At 41.5% G+C, this 6,000-nt stretch overlaps 1 protein-coding gene across 1 annotated transcript in view; it reads left to right on the top strand.

The window, feature by feature from the left end:
- Positions 1-6,000, top strand: part of LRRC1 (leucine rich repeat containing 1) — an 84,575-nt gene that overhangs the window by 1,745 nt on the left and 76,830 nt on the right. The gene's annotated exons all lie outside the window — the stretch shown is intronic.

Genomic DNA, 6,000 nt, shown 5'->3' with positions numbered 1-6,000 from the left:
TGTAGAAGAAATACAGCAATAAAATAATCCTTGACTGTAGTTCTGCGTTTCTAAGACCCTGCTTTATTTTCCAGTTTAAAAAATGCTTTATGTGGTAGTTTTATATGTGTTTCTGTCACTATGTTGACTTCTTTTCCCATGCTTTCTGAAATGCCTGGCATTTAGAGATGGAAAAAAACAGGAAAAAGAAAAAAAGTTGAAAAAAAATAAGGCTGCTTTCTGTGCTCAAAAAAGGACTGCCTGTGGGTTAGAAGTCCAGTTCTTTATCTCTGCTCTGCTCTTTACCTGGGATTAGCAAGAGGCAGAGTGCTGGTATTTCTAGTTGTACTTCTGGAAGAAGAATCAGTCTGTTTGTCATCTACGGTGATAAATTCAGAAAAGAATGCTGGGACAAAGTATCTTCTAAAATGTGTTGGTGGAAACAACATGGGTTTATCGTTTGCTTGCAATGCTTGTTGCATGTATTGTCCTGCATTGTGACGGAGTGAAAACTTTTTTTTTTCTGTGGCCTGGTGAACTTACCAGTTCTACAAGAAGTTAAGGGGCTGGTGGGTCACCTTTAAGCAGCCTTATGACCCAGTGGTCTAGAAACAGTGAATCTGTGTTACCAAATTAGAGCAACTGTCAGCTATTTTTGCCTCCTTACATGCAGTGCATGTGCACAAAAATTCTCTCTGAGCTGTGATGGAAGGGGTGGGAGCGATCAAGGTTGTGTAACCTTTTAAATAAATGCGGGTTGTACTTGAATATTCAAGAAAATAAATAGTGTAATGGAGAATCTTTTTTGCTTTATGGTTTAACTTCACATCGACTCTTTGTGACTGAGGAATATTCTGTTGCTACTTCACCTTTCTGTAGCATATTTCCTTTATTTATTTGGTGCTTTAAATTCTGTCCTTATCTGATAATATAACTGATGAAGCATAATGAGTCTCCAGGCAATTGCTGAAAAATTTCTGTGAACCATATAATTTTATGCACATTTGGAAAACATTTTAAGAGAAGAAAACTGGGAAAAAAAACAAGAGACAGAAGAGACAGATTAGTTAAAACATTCTAGAAATACATGAACATTAGTTGATGTGGTATTTGGCTACTGAGTTTGGCTGAGTTGGGTGCTGTCAGTGACAGACCTTATACAAAAAGAAACCCTCTGTTGGCTTAGTAATTCTCTTTGCAAATGAATAACTAGTTGGAAAAGAGCTGGTGGATCAGAGCCATGTGAACTCTTGTCAGCCTGACTTGGAAGTTGGCTTGAGAACTCAACTGTAACAAGAGCAGATGGTGTGAATGTTTATGGCTGGGTAGATGCATGTGTCATTAGAAGTTACTGCACAGGGAAGTATTTTCTCCAGTAATGGGTTGAACTAATGCAGGTGGCAGGGAGCAGTTGCTTTTCTACATCCAAGGTTCGGTGTTAAAATACCCGTTTTATTGCATTGCTTTCTTTTCTTTGTGCTTCATTGCAGAAGGTGACTGATAAGGCTTCCCTCTACTTAATTATGTCCCAGTTACTGCATGACTTGACCCTTCAAATGAAAAATGCACCATGCAATGTGGTGCAGGGTGGCTGTGGCAGAAGATAACTAGTATTACTTTCCGCTGTTTGGTTGTTTCATGGTTGTCTCATGGTTCTCCAAATCAAAAGGCAAAACACACACCATCTGGGATGCGGCAGGGGGAATTCTTGCAAAGGTTTTTGGGATTACAGTATTTTGTTAGCTTTGTATTTCGAACCCACCTTTCAGTATGTCTCATTCTAAACCTGCCACAGGTATGTCCTGTTCAGTGGTTTGCACTCCAAAAGGTTTTGTTTTTCTAACTGTCCAAAACTACTTAGGAAAAAAAAAGTGAACTCTTCGTATTCCTTTCAGGCAGAGAAAAAGAGCCCTGCTTTTCAAAATGCAGTATGCTGCATGAATAGGAAAGTGTGATGGTGACATCTGAGCTTGGGAAATAAGAGATCATTGTTCTGTGTTTTTTGTTGTTCTAGTTGTCTGGTTTGGTGCACTAATTGCCTTCAGTTCTGGCCATTCTGTTTCCTCAAGAGCTTAAAAACGCAGATATAAATTCATTTAATATTGTCTCCACAGGAATAGCTTTCTCTTTTTTAACCTCTCATCACAGAAGGAGAAAAGGATTTTCAATAAACAGAGTATTTCCACTTCTGCCATAATAAAATGGTAACATACCTTCCTTTCTCCTGCTTTACAACCCTTTGATCAGCATATGATCTTTGAAGCCACGTGAGATGGTGGCTATATCATACGGGTGGACTTGGGTGCCTCTTCCTGGCTGCAGGGGCCAGCTGTACTTGGAGCAGCAGTGAGGTGTTGAATCTGGAGGAGGGATCAGTCCCTCCAGGCACAATCCCTCCTGATCTTTGGAGGTAGCTCTGGATACCCGTGCCATGCAGTGTTATGTGCTGTGTAATAGCCCTGCTTCATAGGCACTTGGAAAAGGTCCATAAGGAAGCTCTTAAATGTGTCTCTCTCAAATTCTCAAGTGTTTTAAAATGCCCAAGACATGCTAGTGTATGTTAAAAATGTGCTACAATAATTAATTCTTCAAGCAGTTTCTTGGTCAATGAGTGAATATCAAACTACAAAAATCTCTCCAAGAAATAAAACTAAAAAAATCTTCAGCAGATGTAAATTTGATGCTCCCTGTGTATGTGAGAGAAGTCTGGGGAGGGTAAGGATAGCCTCAGTGGTGCAGAAGGAAAAGGATTTGGGAAGGTAAGCAGCCATATATTCTTAAACTTTTCCTGGATTGTTTGCATGTTGATGTTTCTTATTCCCTGCAAGGCCATGTGTTCATGCAGATTTTCCTAGGAAGCATCCCCACTGTGCTTTTCTAGTCTGGCTGAGGCTGTTACTTGTGCAAAGGTTGAATGGATGAATCAAGGACTGGAATATAAGAGGGCAGAGAAGCTGTGCTAAGAAAACAGCATAGTGGTGGTGAACGCTTTGAAGGTTATTTGGCAATCCTGTTTATCTCTGCCTCTTAGTATCAGGTTGTTCAAAAAGCTGATGTACTTGTTGCAAGGCTAAAGGAAACAGACTTGTAGGATTTCAACAGTGATGCCTGAGCTTTTGACTTGCTGGCAAAGCATGTCTGAAACTCAGAGTATTCCCTGAGATAGTCACCTGCTGTGTGTCTGAAAATACTTCTGGTTTTGTCAGACTCCCCAAGCTTGGTTAAATCTTTTCCTGGATTCTCATATCATGGGTGAATTCTGTGAAGACACTGGGTCACTGAAACATTCTTGCTTGGTGACCCTAAAGTTTGGGTACTCTCCAGTTCTTTGCATTGAGCTCCAGTGCAAGTTTTTGCTCTGCATGACAGAGGGAGAGCTTCTGCTCTAAGCATAATCAGAAGTGTCTGTGTGCTGTTTTTATTCCCATAGCACTTGGACATTCCCTCAGGCAATTCCTGAAAGACCCCGTGATTCATAAAGTGCAATCTCCCAAGGTAGAAAGACGTGCTTGAATTTCTACAGTTCTTTCCTGGTGCCTGGACTGGCACTTCATTAAGCTTCCCTTTCTTCCGAAGGCATGCCGTGTGTTTCAGATCCCTGTGAGTTGTAGCAGGTTGCTACCCATGCTGTTCACCCCCCAGAGATTTTCTTCAGTGACTCCATCCCCCCTTTTCTTCTTGCACAGCCCCTGGAGGCCAAATTCTTAAAGCTTAGGGCCCTGCCATCCCAAGTTCATTAAAATGTTAATGGCTTTTCTTGTTCTGTAGCTTCTTCTAAACAGGAGGGGCAATGCATAAAGTGTCTTTAGTTAATTTAATGCATGTTGATATTTGCGATTATGTATACTATGTATGTATGCTGTGTTCTTCCAGAGGTGATGCAATCCTTTTTAGTATCCCTTTTCTCCCAGAAGAGGGTTTTTGTTTGCCTCTGACAAAAATATTCAATCCTCCAAACTCCACTGATGTGTTTTTGTCATGATATTGCATGTTCCTTAAAATGCCCCGAAGGTGTTAATTTAACTGTTGCATTCTTATTTGAAAGAAATTTCTATCCTGCACACACTTTCTCTTAACAGGTGTGCTGTGGAAGCCAGGTTTTGTTCCTAATGTCATACACCTTTCACAGCCATTGACACATTGTCAGCAGCTTGTTTAATTCAGCTCTTCTAGCATCAAAAGAAAATTATTGTGAGCTGGGATGTTAGACATGAGGCACTGGAGTGGCTTTCCTACCCTTCCCAGCTTCAGGAGTGCCATTTGAACCGTCCTGCTGTCCACCCCTTTCTCTGATGCAGGCTAACCCCGTTGCTTTTGTAGGAGAGGAGCTTCTTGCACTGCTGTGTCTACCTCTGAGATGCTGTCTCTTTGTGACCAAAGCCTGGCAGGCTTTTCTGCTGCTTCTCTTGCTTCCATTGAATGTGTGTACTGAGGACTTGGTCATGCAAGCCTGTAGCATTGGTAGTTGCTCTGTGCTGGCAGTTTTGCACTGACTGACTGTAGTGACTTTCCAGCTGGCAGCAGGTGAAGGGACTCAAATGGTGTGTTCTTCTCTGGAAGTGGTCTGTGACCTTGCAGTTCGGTGTTATGTCCAAGCCCCAAGTCTCAAAACTGTGGAAAAGATGCAAGTGTGAGTGCAGTGGGAGAATTAAATGGATTTTTATATTACTGGTAGATAGATTATTCTGGTTCTGTTTGCTGACTCAGCTCTCAGTGGAGCTGAGATCCATTACCTTGCGAGCTGAGGAGTGATGGGTTTGGCTGTGGCATCTATTGAGGAAATCTCTGTGTGGGTGCATCTTGTTAAGCTATATTTGGCTCTGCATGATGCTTGATGCCAAAATCTCAACATGGTTCTTTACTATGATATCCAATAAGAATAATACTGTTTGTTTAATGTGTACAGTTCATATTTCATAGCCACCTCAGAGAAGAATTCTGGCTGCATGATAGTTGCTACCCATTTTTGTAGTTTCTGGCTAAACTGATCTTATGATTGTATTGATAGTGGGGTTGTTCTGGACACAAGTCTTGTGACATCAGGATAGTCTCATTCCAAAATCCTCTCTGCACACAGTTGCCATATGCTGTCATTTATATGAAAATTATTACAGATTTGACCAAAGATAAATCTGCTACTTTAGGATTACCATAACAGTAGAGATGGTTCCTCACAAGCATCTCAATAGTCACTACACTGTGTAAGGAAAGACTACACTGCTGCTGTGCAAGGCCTGGGCAGGGTCCAAGACTTTGGAAGTCAGTCTATAGAAGATCCAAGTGCTCCATGAGCCTTATTCTTATGCTTTCCTTGCTTCCAAGATGGATCACAGTTGCAAATTTAGAAACTTGTATTTTGTTCTGTCTTCAGTTCTCAGGGTACTTGGAGAACTCTACAACAATGGTATTTTTCTGTTCCACTTTCAGCTGCAGGTGATTTGATATTTCTGCTTTTTATTTGAAATGTTTATTCTTTCTAGCCACTTTACAACCTGACAGTCTCTTTAGAGATCTTGGTCATCCTCAGGACACCACATGCATTGTGTGATAGGTAAATTTCATTCAACAAGTCATTGGAGGGCCAGGTGAGCAGGCAGCATCTTTCCTGCAGAGCATCCATCAGTCTGTTTAAGAGCAGTGTAGAATCTCTGCTTTTCTCTCTGAGACTCAACTGACTTGTTTGTATCAGTGCCTGCGCATCAGTGCTTTCCCTTTTTAATTCAGCCATCTGCTCTCAAAGGTATACCTGTCATCTGTACTGTAGGATTACTTCCCTTATGCTCACAGAGCAAGTGTTCTCCTTTTCCTCTCCCCCACTGAAAGCAGGATAACCAGTATTTTTTCAAACTAGAAATTCTGAGGGAGGAAAGGCTTGAACACTTGTTTCAGTTCAGCCTGGCCTGCTGATCCAGCTATTCTACAGTGAAGAGATAAGCTAAGTAGGGAGAAGCACTTTAAGTCTTCTGATCCTGTCCCACAGCCTCACATGGACTCTGCTCTTGTCTGGCCGCTGCTGCTGTT

Source organism: Corvus brachyrhynchos, unplaced genomic scaffold, assembly GCF_000691975.1.
Source record: "Corvus brachyrhynchos isolate BGI_N302 unplaced genomic scaffold, ASM69197v1 scaffold136, whole genome shotgun sequence".
Lineage (NCBI taxonomy): Eukaryota > Metazoa > Chordata > Aves > Passeriformes > Corvidae > Corvus > Corvus brachyrhynchos.
This window is presented reverse-complemented; position numbering and strand designations above follow the sequence as displayed.